Here is a 15310-nt window from a genome sequence, read left to right as displayed (position 1 = left end):
TTCACCTCTCTTCCACACTCACCATTACTCTGAACTATTGATCCCAAGTATTTAAACTCATCCACCTTCGCCACCTCTACTCCTTGCATCCCCACCATTCCTCTATCCTCCCTCTCATTCACACACATATATTCTGTCTTAGTCCTGCTGACCTACATTCCTCTTCTCTCTGGAGCATATCTCCATCTCTCCAGGGTCTCCTCCACCTGTTCCCTACTCTCACTACAGATCACAATGTCATCTGCAAACATCATAGTCCACGAGGACTCCTGTCTGATCTCGTCTGTCAACCTGTCCATCACCATTGCAAATAAGAAAGGGCTCAGAGCTGATCCTTGATATAATCCCACCTCCACCTTAAACGCATCCGTCACTCCCACCGCAGACCTCACTGCTGTCACACTACCCTCGTACATATCCTGTACCACTCTTACATTCTTCTCTGACACTCCCGACTTCCTCATACAATACCACAACTCCTCTCTAGGCACCCTGTCATATGCTTTCTCTAAGTCTACAAAAACACAATGCAACTCCTTCTGACCTTCTCTGTACTTCCCCATCAATGCTCTCAGAGCAAACATCACATCTGTAGTGCTCTTTCCCTGCATGAAACCATACTGCTGATCACTAATCATCACATCCCTTCTTAACCTAGCTTCCACTACTCTTTCCCATAACGTCATGCTGTGACTGATCAATGTAATCCCTCTGTAGTTACTATAGCTCTGCACATCACCCTTATTCTGAAAAAATCAGTACCAAAACACTTTTTCTCCATTCCTCAGGCATCCCCTCACTTTTCAAGACTTCATTAAACAATCTGGTTAGAAACTCCACTGCCATTTCACCTAAACACCTCCATGCTTCCACAGGTATGTCATCTGGACCAACAGCCTTTCCATTCTTCATCCTCTTCATAGCTATCCTTACTTCCTCCTTGCTAATCCATTGCACTTCATGATTCACTATCCCCACATCATCCAACCTTCTCTTTCTCTCATTCTCTTCATTCATCAACCCCTCAAAGTACTCTTTCCATCTGCTCAACACACTCTCCTCGCTTGTGAGTATGTTTCCCTCATTATCCTTTATCACCTTTACCTGCTGCACATCTTTCTAATGACAGCTATAAACTCTTCTTTAAATGTTTGACATTTGGGGGGTATTCTGGCAGCACTGAGTTAATGGTGGATAATTCAATGACTGTTGGAGAAAACAAAGTTGCAAATACTCTTTGTAACAATTTAATATGCATAATCACAAAACAACATAAGAAATAGGAGTAGTGATTACACTGATCAAGCAAATATGATGGGTATTTTCTATCTAAGATTCTTCTGAAAATGATGACCCATCTTACCTTGTCTTTTTTCGGACTACTCTGTACAGTGACTATGCTCCTGAAATTTGGAAAAAAGACACTGTGATCCCACTTCCAAAGGGTAAAGGTTATGGCACCATTTCTTACTATCACCCAATAAGTCTACCAAGTATGTTTGAGAAGTTATTTAAAAGAAAACTGCTATCTCCCTTATCAACAATACCACTTCCCTGCCCTCACAGCATCCACTTTCTACTTCTGTATTTCTCTGCAGTTCTACCTGTCCTCCGTCATCCAATTTTTCATTTTACCTGCCACTATAGACTAAATTAACCTACAATAACTCTTCTAACAGAAGTTTATATACTTTGATATTATATCTATTCAAACTTTGTTAACAGACCTCTACTATGTTGTTGGAATGTTTTTTATGCTGGATATTGCACTAAATAGACTCTTAATATGTTGGATAGACTTCTACAATATTGCTATGTTTTTGCTCATTAAATATTGTTTTTTGTGCTATTCATCTATACTGTAAACTATTATTTTGTCTACTCAAATCAGCATTCTAACCCTATCAATAAAAGGCAAACATGTTACCACTACACAGCTGTATGATGGTTCACAACTTATATTCACACCTAGAAGATCTTGTCTAAGTAACCTTATAGAATTCTCCACCAATGTGATTTGTCCTTTTTAATATGGCCTTCCTGTGGATGTTATCTAGACTTTAGAAATGTATTTGAATTTTGTGATTCATAACAGTATTCTTGAGGTTATGTAAAGACCCATCATAGACAGCTCCACTATAGTGTGGGCTACAAACTGGCTATGTGACAGATGTTACAAAGTTAGGGGGAGGGACAAGTACTTAGAGGAATATTATTGCAAATGCAAAGATCTGTGTTGGGACCTTTTCTTTTGAGTCTGAAGGTCGGGACAGATACACACCACCATGGAGTATAATTAAAAACAGGAAACTTTAATAAAACAATGAGGCAATAAAAGATTTAAAGTAGAGAAGCCCTTTTCTTACTATACGATAAGCACTTTTGGCTAAAAGCCTTCTTCAGATCATAATGGTTTGGGATCCATTTTTTATAGATAAATGAACATTCACCAATCAGTGTTCTATCTTTGAGCCAACACCTTCTCTTTATCCAGTCAGTTTTCATCTAATCAGGATGTTCTTTAAATCAACACACCTCCATGCTGCCGAGTAAAAATATGTCTTCCTTGAAAATGAGTTGAACTACCGCATTCAAGCCTGTGGAACAAAATGCCTTATAAATAATAATCCCCACTCTATCCTTGCCTCTCTGGCCTTCAACATAAAGAAAATTATGGATATTAAGTGGTACACTTAACCATAATTACGAAGGCTCCATTATTCAAAATGAAAATCACCAGTTAGTGTTCCATTTCAAATTTATTCCTTTAAGAATAGAATTATTAGAAGCTGTTGCATTCAAGTATAGCGGACAATCAAGCCTGCTGTTTGTAATTGAGATAAATTCACTAATATCCCCAAGACTTAGTCAATTGCTTCAATATAATGGTAGATAAGTGGTATAATGAGCTGTACGTGCATAGGTTCTGTTTTACAAAAAATATAATAAAAGACAATCCACCAGCCAATATTCTGTTCACAAGCCAACGCCTTCCTTTTATCCAACCAGTTCCTACCCAAAGATGTTCTCTGATTGACACACCTCCGTGTTAGTGAATAGAAATTCGCTTTTCCATTTTCTAGTAATTGCTTTTTTTGGCAGCCACCATGATTAGACACAGCAAGCCCTTACCGTGTCTAGGCCATTCCGATTCTGTGTCATAGCTCAGAATAATCATTTCCCACTCACACCAATCTGCCCACCTAGCACCTCCGACAGTGCATCCTGCAGGGAATCTTTAAAGTTCACCAGCTCACTGCATTCCCAGAAAATATGATCCCAATTACCTCTTTGTTCCCCATCACATCTATAAATGTTGCTGTCTACCCAAGGAAAAATTCTCTACAGTCTACTTGGGGTATATAAATATCTATGTAAACATTTCCTAGCAAAAATCCTAAATCTTCTATATTTTGTTGCATATTTGAGAGACATACAAATATCCTCCTATTGTTTCTTTGTGAATTGCTTATCCAAGCTCTCTTCTAAATCCTTTCCAACTTCCTTTGCTTGATTCTAATAGTTATCATGCTATATTTTACATGCTCTACTAATTATTCCTTGTTTAATGACAGCTTCTGTCCTAGATTCTACTAAAATCTTTAGCAGTGCTGGTCTTTCATTTAAGACTCCCTGTTTCATTCTCTTTGTCTTTAATCAGATAACAATCCTTGATAGGGAAGGCAATCTCTAACCTGCAGTCCTAACAAATTGCAGGCATCTTCCCATCCTATCATCCTTTCCTATCTAGTTATTTGTTCCAATACCTCGGTTCCTTTGCCAGTTTTCTCCAATAAATTCCAGCTCCCTCTTGTCTATTGTCTATACCCCTAATTGCAGTCATTCCTATTGACAGATTCTCTTTTCTCCACTCCTGTGTTGGCTTAGTTCTTAGGGTACTTTCTGCTACTTTGCAGATATAATATTCTGTATGATTATTGTTATTCTCCCTAAAGGCCTGCATCCAAAATCTCAGTTTCTCTTTGTTTCTTGAGCTTCCTCCCTGTTTCATCATCATCATCATGATCCCTTTCCTCTTTAAATTATAGTTTCCTGCTTGTGCTACGTATAGGAGTCTTAACTATGTAGCTCTGAAATACTCCATCAAATCAGGTAATCCCAATCTGCCTTGTTCTGCTGGAAGAATCTACTCTTTCTTTTTTGTATTTATATGTGAGACCATTGACATTTAAAGACATCAGAGAAAGCATTATTGTATTAAAAAGTTATTTCCTCCTTTTATGTATAACACCTTCTTTTGTTAAATGTCTAGTTCCAGCTTTTGTGTTACATGCCTACACTGTTTGGCAGGTTGAACTTATAGTTGTTTCTTACCATAGCCATTTGAGCCTATGTCAGATCTTACAAAACTTTTTGTTTTATTGAAAGTCCTCAAAAAACAAACAAACAAACAAACAAACAACCCCAATACACCCTAAAACCTATTAATGTAATGCTAACACATAAAGCTATGTACATCTTCAACTATTGAAGTTTTACCTCCTAACAGGAGCAAATGTCCCAAACAACCACACTCACAAACTTGAGTTAACCTTAAAAAAGAGGTTATCCATACTAAGACACATGGTGCACCCTGTGCTTCTACTAAGCGCTGATGGGTTTTGTCTTATCTTTATGGCTCTCCCCATTGGGAAAACTCTGAATGCTTTTAGAGAACATTATCTCCTAGCCAGTTTCTTTTTTCTACCAATAACTCTCCACCAGACTATAACCAATTGCTCTTTATCAGATTATCTCAATGGAGACATGAGAACCAGACAGCCAATTTCTCATTATCAGACTGTCTCCACAGAGACATGAAAATCAGACAGTTAATTTCTCTTTATCAGATTGTTTCCATGAAGACATGAGAGCCAGATACAGAACTGCTACTAAGCATACATTCATTTACTACAAAAAGCCTCATAATATTCAATATTATTTTTCATTTACTTGTTTTCTCTTACAACTTGTTACTAAGTCAATCTAAAGACCTTGATCCAATCACTTGCCCTTGCAAGAATGAGAAAAAAGCACATTAGTTTTTCTTTTGTCATGCCCTTTTAACTAGGCCTATTTTTACATTGCAGTGCCTACATTTTTTAAACCTGAATGAGAAGAAAGAGAGAAGGGAGAATGAAATGAAAAAAAGAAGAGCAGGATCTATTTACAATCCTAATTACACTTAAAAATAACTGAGCATACTATACTTTATACCATGCAAAAAAAAAAAAACATACACCACAGAAATAGTACCATTAAGAAAAACATTTTCTTTACTTAAATTTAACTTTCTTCCTTCTCTTCCCCTCCCCAAAGCATTTACCGAACATTAATGACATCATGTCGGGCATATATTTAGAGTCCCCCACAAGTCCAACAAATTCTGAAAAAGTCCAATATTTCCCGATTTTCTTGTTCTGTCATATTTCGCAAATATAATTATTGCACTGTAATCCCAAATTAAGTTACTAGTTTTATTACTGTTCATCTCCAGCTTCCAAATCCTGTCTGTGCATCATTTCCAATGTACTCACAATTCTTCTAGTCAACTCTCTTGCTCCCTTTCTTCTCTCAAACATTTTCCATTGAAACAGTGGAAACAGTTTCACAGGTACAGTCTCTCTGTAGTCTTTATTACCAGAAGAACAAGAAGCAGTATCTCCTTCTGTTTCACAGCTCACTTTTTGATGGAAAAACTTTTGTATTTGCTCGTTAGCATGTACTTCATCAAAAAATAATCTTGATCTTCAAGGGAAGAATACCTTGAAAACAGCTGGGTACAGCAGTTTGAATCTCATACCTGCATCTCAACATTTCCTGTACAGTGGAATGAATTTACTGCTTTTCTGCCTGGTGTACAATGAGTAATCATTCTCCACAAACACTCTGCTGTCTCCCACTTTTTATATTTTGTCCTTCTGCCACAGTTTTGTCAGAATCAACTCCTTCTGCTGGTAGGATTACATCTTTACTATTAAAGGTCTAGATTGCTTTCTCATAGTCAGGTTAGGAGCATACAACTATGTGCCCTTTCAACTAACAACTCCTGCTGTGGAATATCAGTCCAGCAGCTTATTTGTAATTTCATAAAATTAATGCAGGCTGGTCCTTCCAGCTTCTCCAGTATAGCTGAAAATCTCAGTTTTCCCTACATGCTTTGTCTTCTAATTCTATTATTTTTTTGAAACATCTCTTCTTGAGCAGTCTCATATTTGCCCAGCCTTCCCCTCATTTTATCCTCTGATTTTTGCAGCTTTATCACCTCATCTGAATATCTGTTTAAAGCTGCTTCCATTTTTTCCAGCCTTTTGTTGTTTGTATTGATATACTCTATCCGTGTTTTGTTTATTTTAACCAGGTCTGTGTGCAGTTGTCTTATATTTTCCTGTAGGTTACTGAAAATTATGTCTATAGGTTGCACAGCTTTTTGCTGAACAGCTGCAGAACTTTCCCTAGTCAGTGTTTCTTCCTCACTTTTAGTAGATGATTTTTTTCCAGGTGCTCTGTATTCCTTTTTTCTTGGCATCCAGGAAGTACACTTACTAGCCAGTTACTGAAATTTACCCATAAACACAAAAGTCTACTTGCCTTCTCTGTTTAGTTTCTGTTTTCACACTGGGAGAACTACAGTCAAGCTGTTACTTAATGTGCAGCCATATTGGAAATCTAGACATGAATAAAGTTTTTGATCTGTGTGATATTTGTAAGAAAATAAATTACTAATCTGACAAAATCAGACACTCGATACTTCAATTTCAATTTGCTGTCAAGTGTCATATTCAAATAATATATATATATATATATATATATATATATATATATACATATATATATGACACAAATTCCAATTGATTCTCCTTATTAAAATAAGGATAGAAAGGAGAGGATCCTGCAATGATAAACAATGACACAGCATGACTTCAATATTTGCTGGGATGAGCTTAGCAAAACTAAAGTTTATCCAATCATAAGACATCCAAGTAGTTTCCAAGGATCATAAATTGCATATATTATCCCTGGGAAACAACAGATCAAGGAGAAGTCATCAGCACAGCAGTGATACTGACTACTGTTACATGGAGTGACTTATCACTATGGGAGCATGCATTTGGTGAATAATAATAGGGCCAAAACTGACACACACATTTAGCTTTCTTTTCAAACTCCTGCAGTGCAGGATCCCATCTAAAGACAATCTTCGGCTGATTCCTGTAAGCAAGAAAAGGTGGGTTATCAAATGAACAGTTAATGTCCAAAGAACAAAATGCTACCGTAAGTATAACATACAGTCCCGACTACAATCATGGGTAGAATGGAAATAAAATAGGTTTATCTAACATCTCAGATTATTCTCCTACTTTGTTATTTATGGTTGATGTGTCCACAGATTATACTACTTGCGAAACAACATTTTTAACACAAGAAGCATCTTTATTGAATTACCACGTATGACACAGGCAAACATACATTTACATAAATGAAAACAAACCATACTGACATAATTTTAGTTGCAAACATTATACATCACAAACCATATTGACATAGTTTTACTTTCTAACATTATGCATCCCTTATAATCTGTCTAGTCACTGTCAAACGTTACATAACTCATTCAGATCCTGCCTTCTTTTAAACTTCATTCTTCCTTTGCATGTATTGTTCCCACAATTCCCATTTTTTCTATGTAATTTGCTCCTATACTTTTCTAAAGATCCCACTTCCAGTTGTTTCATTTCTGTTACTATATTTACTGCTTCTAGCACAGTTGGTTTATATTTTGATATACATTTTCTATTAATTGCTTTTTTGGCAGCCACCATAATTAAACTCAGCAAGGCTTACTATGTCTAGGCAATTCTGATTCTGTATCATAGCTCAAAAAATCATTTCCTTTGTTACACTAATTTACTCGCCCAATATCTCTGACAGAGTAGTCTGCAGGGAATATTAAAACTCTGCCAACTCATTACACTCCCCAAAAATATTTTCCCAAGTACATCTTTCTTATCCATCTAATAGAACCTTTTGAATCTACTCTACCAAACTAAAACCCAAAATATATGACTCACACAGTGACTCAACTGATGACCACCAATGATCACTAGTGTATATTTACTTTTTATTTTAAGAACAAGACTTAGCCATTTCATACACACTGGACTTCTTCAGAATCTAATTACATCCACAGTTCTTTTCACCTTAAAAACATTCATTTCACCAATCAAATCTAAGAATTTCATCATGTCCTCTAAAAATGAAATACATGAAAATATATATCCATCTTATACTCTCATTCATTACATTTAAACTATTTTATTATTGTATAATCACATACATTTGGCCATCACTTAAGCAATTTAATTTACAATTTATAAGCTTTTAAAGCAAGTAAACTTGTTATAGAAATTTATTCATTAATACCTGATGGGTAATCAGCCTGTAACCTTAACTGCCACTATAATTATTTTAATTATGATACATTATCCCAGGATCATCCACTGGATTCTTATTTACTTTCTCTAAAACACAATAACCTGAATGTTCTGTTTGTGGTTGGCAACCTGCACATAAGTATGTGGGGGCTATGCCCAAGCAGAGACAAGCATTTGTCAAATTTGTAAGTTACAATAATGTCAATCAGTTACCTTGCATGCTTTTGCTAACTTGATATGACTGACTTGAGGCAACTGCTTGTTCTCAGGGAGATACAGGAACTGTAATTGTTTCATTTACTAAAGACTTTTTATCATACAAGTGGACAATGCAAAGCTTCCCTCTCCCAGCTCAGCTATGAATGTTTTTTAAACACCCTTTGTGGGAAGCTCAAGAAACAAGGAGAGACTTGGATTTTGGATGCAGGACTTTAAGAAGAATAACAATAATCATGCAGAATATTATATCCATAAACTAGCAGAAAGTATTCTAAGAACTAAGCCAACATGGGAATGGAGAAAGGAGATTCTGCCTGTAGGGATGACTGCAATTAGGGCAAGACGGGACCGGAATTTATTGGAAAAAATGGGCAAAGGAATCAAGGTATTGGGAACAAATAACTAGAGAGGAAAATATTACAGAATGGGAAGATGCCAAGAATTTATTTAGAATGCAGGTTAGACATTGCCTTCCCTATCAAGGATTGATATGAGAGTATAGGCAAAAAGAAAGAAATGGGGGGGGAGGGTCCTAAACAAAAGACCAGCACTGGTAGCGTTTTTAGTAGAATCTAGCTCAGCTATGAATGTCATAGCTTATTTATAATGCATTTTATTACTATATACACAAATTAAGCAGCATAAACTCAATGTACTTCAGTCATTGCAAATTTGCCTTTTTACTTCTTCTGTCACAGACAGGCTTTGAGTAATTAACCTCATAATTTCCTTTCCTGTCACAGACTGGTTGTCAGTGATTAACCTATTCTCTATACCTCTTTTTCTGTCACAGATTGTCTCTGAGTAACTGACCTTTCTAATATTACTTTCTCTGTCGCACATTGACTGTCAGTTATTAACCTTCCCATTGTTTCTTATTTTGTAACACGCTAGCTGTGAGTAACTTACCTTTTCACAGTTTTATTTTCTGTCATATACTAGCCTGTAAGCAATTATCCTCACCCATTACTGCAACCAAGCTGACCCTTGTTCAAGTAGTGGTTGGGTGCTAGAAGAATTGGATGGGGGGAGAAAACTTGCTCACTTGTCAACTTGCCCACTCAGCAGCGAGGGAGCTCTGTCTGTAACATGATGTATCCCCAGTGACTGAGATTATGGCATAATTATGCAATAGATTGCCATTAGCATATCTACATTTATAGAGTGGGGGGGGACTAGACTTAACTGAAATTACGTGCAGTGATGGGACTGACATCAGTAAATCCACTCAGTTAGGGCATACAAAAATCACGTGGCATGCAAGACAGAGTATGTAACACTACAGACTGATCCACTTGACTTCTTCTTCTCAGCCCACCACTAGGGCAGTCCCAGGACTTGAGGGGAGAGTGCCAGTGAAATTCAAGATAAAAGGATGGAGCCATGCAGCTGACGGTCAGCTGGATAGCGTACAAAAGGGGGACAAAAAGTAATTATTCCTCACTATTTCTTTTTCTGCCACATTGTCAGCAATTAACCTTCTTGTGGTTTCTTCTTAAGTCATGCAATGGGTTTGAGAAAGTAACTTCCTCATTACTTTTTTTGCCGTCACACACTAGCTTTAAATAACTAACCTCACTATTTTTTCGTCTGTTATATACCGGTTGGGAGTAATTACCCTTCTCACTGTTACCATTTTCGTCATATACTGGCTCTGAGCACTTAAACTTCTCAAAATTGTTTTTCTGTATTAAAATGGATCTGAGTAATTTTCTGCTGCACACTGTCTTTGTGTAATTAACCTTTTATTTCTTTTCTTATCACACACCACCTTTGAGTTACTAACATTCTTACTATTTTTCTTTTTCTGTCCCAGACTAGCTGTGAGTAATTAACTTTCTTGCTGGGACTTTCTTCTGTCCCAGACTAGCTGTGAGTAATTAACTTTCTTGCTGGGACTTTCTTCTGTCCCAGACTAGCTGTGAGTAATTAACTTTCTTGCTGGGACTTTCTTCTGTCCCAGACTAGCTGTGAGTAATTAACTTTCTTGCTGGGACTTTCTTCTGTCCCAGACTAGCTGTGAGTAATTAACTTTCTTGCTGGGACTTTCTTCTGTCCCAGACTAGCTGTGAGTAATTAACTTTCTTGCTGGGACTTTCTTCTGTCCCAGACTAGCTGTGAGTAATTAACTTTCTTGCTGGGACTTTCTTCTGTCCCAGACTAGCTGTGAGTAATTAACTTTCTTGCTGGGACTTTCTTCTGTCCCAGACTAGCTGTGAGTAATTAACTTTCTTGCTGGGACTTTCTTCTGTCCCAGACTAGCTGTGAGTAATTAACTTTCTTGCTGGGACTTTCTTCTGTCCCAGACTAGCTGTGAGTAATTAACTTTCTTGCTGGGACTTTCTTCTGTCCCAGACTAGCTGTGAGTAATTAACTTTCTTGCTGGGACTTTCTTCTGTCCCAGACTAGCTGTGAGTAATTAACTTTCTTGCTGGGACTTTCTTCTGTCCCAGACTAGCTGTGAGTAATTAACTTTCTTGCTGGGACTTTCTTCTGTCCCAGACTAGCTGTGAGTAATTAACTTTCTTGCTGGGACTTTCTTCTGTCCCAGACTAGCTGTGAGTAATTAACTTTCTTGCTGGGACTTTCTTCTGTCCCAGACTAGCTGTGAGTAATTAACTTTCTTGCTGGGACTTTCTTCTGTCCCAGACTAGCTGTGAGTAATTAACTTTCTTGCTGGGACTTTCTTCTGTCCCAGACTAGCTGTGAGTAATTAACTTTCTTGCTGGGACTTTCTTCTGTCCCAGACTAGCTGTGAGTAATTAACTTTCTTGCTGGGACTTTCTTCTGTCCCAGACTAGCTGTGAGTAATTAACTTTCTTGCTGGGACTTTCTTCTGTCCCAGACTAGCTGTGAGTAATTAACTTTCTTGCTGGGACTTTCTTCTGTCCCAGACTAGCTGTGAGTAATTAACTTTCTTGCTGGGACTTTCTTCTGTCCCAGACTAGCTGTGAGTAATTAACTTTCTTGCTGGGACTTTCTTCTGTCCCAGACTAGCTGTGAGTAATTAACTTTCTTGCTGGGACTTTCTTCTGTCCCAGACTAGCTGTGAGTAATTAACTTTCTTGCTGGGACTTTCTTCTGTCCCAGACTAGCTGTGAGTAATTAACTTTCTTGCTGGGACTTTCTTCTGTCCCAGACTAGCTGTGAGTAATTAACTTTCTTGCTGGGACTTTCTTCTGTCCCAGACTAGCTGTGAGTAATTAACTTTCTTGCTGGGACTTTCTTCTGTCCCAGACTAGCTGTGAGTAATTAACTTTCTTGCTGGGACTTTCTTCTGTCCCAGACTAGCTGTGAGTAATTAACTTTCTTGCTGGGACTTTCTTCTGTCCCAGACTAGCTGTGAGTAATTAACTTTCTTGCTGGGACTTTCTTCTGTCCCAGACTAGCTGTGAGTAATTAACTTTCTTGCTGGGACTTTCTTCTGTCCCAGACTAGCTGTGAGTAATTAACTTTCTTGCTGGGACTTTCTTCTGTCCCAGACTAGCTGTGAGTAATTAACTTTCTTGCTGGGACTTTCTTCTGTCCCAGACTAGCTGTGAGTAATTAACTTTCTTGCTGGGACTTTCTTCTGTCCCAGACTAGCTGTGAGTAATTAACTTTCTTGCTGGGACTTTCTTCTGTCCCAGACTAGCTGTGAGTAATTAACTTTCTTGCTGGGACTTTCTTCTGTCCCAGACTAGCTGTGAGTAATTAACTTTCTTGCTGGGACTTTCTTCTGTCCCAGACTAGCTGTGAGTAATTAACTTTCTTGGGACTTTCTTTCTTCCCCAGACTAGCTGTGAGTAATTAACTCTTCTGACTTTTTTCTTCTCCCAGACTAGCTGTGAGTAATTAACTTTCTTGCTGGGACTTTCTTCTGTCCCAGACTAGCTGTGAGTAATTAACTTTCTTGCTGGGACTTTCTTCTGTCCCAGACTAGCTGTGAGTAATTAACTTTCTTGCTGGGACTTTCTTCTGTCCCAGACTAGCTGTGAGTAATTAACTTTCTTGCTGGGACTTTCTTCTGTCCCAGACTAGCTGTGAGTAATTAACTTTCTTGCTGGGACTTTCTTCTGTCCCAGACTAGCTGTGAGTAATTAACTTTCTTGCTGGGACTTTCTTCTGTCCCAGACTAGCTGTGAGTAATTAACTTTCTTGCTGGGACTTTCTTCTGTCCCAGACTAGCTGTGAGTAATTAACTTTCTTGCTGGGACTTTCTTCTGTCCCAGACTAGCTGTGAGTAATTAACTTTCTTGCTGGGACTTTCTTCTGTCCCAGACTAGCTGTGAGTAATTAACTTTCTTGCTGGGACTTTCTTCTGTCCCAGACTAGCTGTGAGTAATTAACTTTCTTGCTGGGACTTTCTTCTGTCCCAGCCCAGCTGTGATTAACTTAACTTTCTTGCTGGGACTTTCTTCTGTCCCAGACTAGCTGTGAGTAATTATTAACTTTCTTGCTGGGACTTTCTTGCTGGAATCTTCTGTCCCAGACTAGCTGTGAGTAATTAACTTTCTTGCTGGGACTTTCTTCTGTCCCAGACTAGCTGTGAGTAATTAACTTTCTTGCTGGGACTTTCTTCTGTCCCAGACTAGCTGTGAGTAATTAACTTTCTTGCTGGGACTTTCTTCTGTCCCAGACTAGCTGTGAGTAATTAACTTTCTTGCTGGGACTTTCTTCTGTCCCAGACTAGCTGTGAGTAATTAACTTTCTTGCTGGGACTTTCTTCTGTCCCAGACTAGCTGTGAGTAATTAACTTTCTTGCTGGGACTTTCTTCTGTCCCAGACTAGCTGTGAGTAATTAACTTTCTTGCTGGGACTTTCTTCTGTCCCAGACTAGCTGTGAGTAATTAACTTTCTTGCTGGGACTTTCTTCTGTCCCAGACTAGCTGTGAGTAATTAACTTTCTTGCTGGGACTTTCTTCTGTCCCAGACTAGCTGTGAGTAATTAACTTTCTTGCTGGGACTTTCTTCTGTCCCAGACTAGCTGTGAGTAATTAACTTTCTTGCTGGGACTTTCTTCTGTCCCAGACTAGCTGTGAGTAATTAACTTTCTTGCTGGGACTTTCTTCTGTCCCAGACTAGCTGTGAGTAATTAACTTTCTTGCTGGGACTTTCTTCTGTCCCAGACTAGCTGTGAGTAATTAACTTTCTTGCTGGGACTTTCTTCTGTCCCAGACTAGCTGTGAGTAATTAACTTTCTTGCTGGGACTTTCTTCTGTCCCAGACTAGCTGTGAGTAATTAACTTTCTTGCTGGGACTTTCTTCTGTCCCAGACTAGCTGTGAGTAATTAACTTTCTTGCTGGGACTTTCTTCTGTCCCAGACTAGCTGTGAGTAATTAACTTTCTTGCTGGGACTTTCTTCTGTCCCAGACTAGCTGTGAGTAATTAACTTTCTTGCTGGGACTTTCTTCTGTCCCAGACTAGCTGTGAGTAATTAACTTTCTTGCTGGGACTTTCTTCTGTCCCAGACTAGCTGTGAGTAATTAACTTTCTTGCTGGGACTTTCTTCTGTCCCAGACTAGCTGTGAGTAATTAACTTTCTTGCTGGGACTTTCTTCTGTCCCAGACTAGCTGTGAGTAATTAACTTTCTTGCTGGGACTTTCTTCTGTCCCAGACTAGCTGTGAGTAATTAACTTTCTTGCTGGGACTTTCTTCTGTCCCAGACTAGCTGTGAGTAATTAACTTTCTTGCTGGGACTTTCTTCTGTCCCAGACTAGCTGTGAGTAATTAACTTTCTTGCTGGGACTTTCTTCTGTCCCAGACTAGCTGTGAGTAATTAACTTTCTTGCTGGGACTTTCTTCTGTCCCAGACTAGCTGTGAGTAATTAACTTTCTTGCTGGGACTTTCTTCTGTCCCAGACTAGCTGTGAGTAATTAACTTTCTTGCTGGGACTTTCTTCTGTCCCAGACTAGCTGTGAGTAATTAACTTTCTTGCTGGGACTTTCTTCTGTCCCAGACTAGCTGTGAGTAATTAACTTTCTTGCTGGGACTTTCTTCTGTCCCAGACTAGCTGTGAGTAATTAACTTTCTTGCTGGGACTTTCTTCTGTCCCAGACTAGCTGTGAGTAATTAACTTTCTTGCTGGGACTTTCTTCTGTCCCAGACTAGCTGTGAGTAATTAACTTTCTTGCTGGGACTTTCTTCTGTCCCAGACTAGCTGTGAGTAATTAACTTTCTTGCTGGGACTTTCTTCTGTCCCAGACTAGCTGTGAGTAATTAACTTTCTTGCTGGGACTTTCTTCTGTCCCAGACTAGCTGTGAGTAATTAACTTTCTTGCTGGGACTTTCTTCTGTCCCAGACTAGCTGTGAGTAATTAACTTTCTTGCTGGGACTTTCTTCTGTCCCAGACTAGCTGTGAGTAATTAACTTTCTTGCTGGGACTTTCTTCTGTCCCAGACTAGCTGTGAGTAATTAACTTTCTTGCTGGGACTTTCTTCTGTCCCAGACTAGCTGTGAGTAATTAACTTTCTTGCTGGGACTTTCTTCTGTCCCAGACTAGCTGTGAGTAATTAACTTTCTTGCTGGGACTTTCTTCTGTCCCAGACTAGCTGTGAGTAATTAACTTTCTTGCTGTCGCTTTTTTTCTGTCACAAACCGGGTCAGACTAATTAAGCTCACAATTTCTTTTTCCGTCCCACATTGGCTTTCAGTAATTACACTTCACACTGCT

The 15310-nt window shown here is 38.5% G+C and overlaps 1 protein-coding gene across 1 annotated transcript in view; it reads right to left on the bottom strand.

Annotated features, from left to right (window-relative positions):
- The window catches only part of LOC122794923 (probable ATP-dependent RNA helicase DDX60), a 2818219-nt gene that overhangs the window by 1114996 nt on the left and 1687913 nt on the right, over positions 1–15310 (bottom strand). The window lies entirely within an intron of this gene.

Source organism: Protopterus annectens, chromosome 2.part1, assembly GCF_019279795.1.
Source record: "Protopterus annectens isolate FY-2018-M chromosome 2.part1, PAN1.0, whole genome shotgun sequence".
Taxonomy (NCBI): domain Eukaryota; kingdom Metazoa; phylum Chordata; order Ceratodontiformes; family Protopteridae; genus Protopterus; species Protopterus annectens.
Note: the sequence above shows the minus strand (reverse complement) of the source record. Positions and strands in the feature narration are given on the sequence as shown.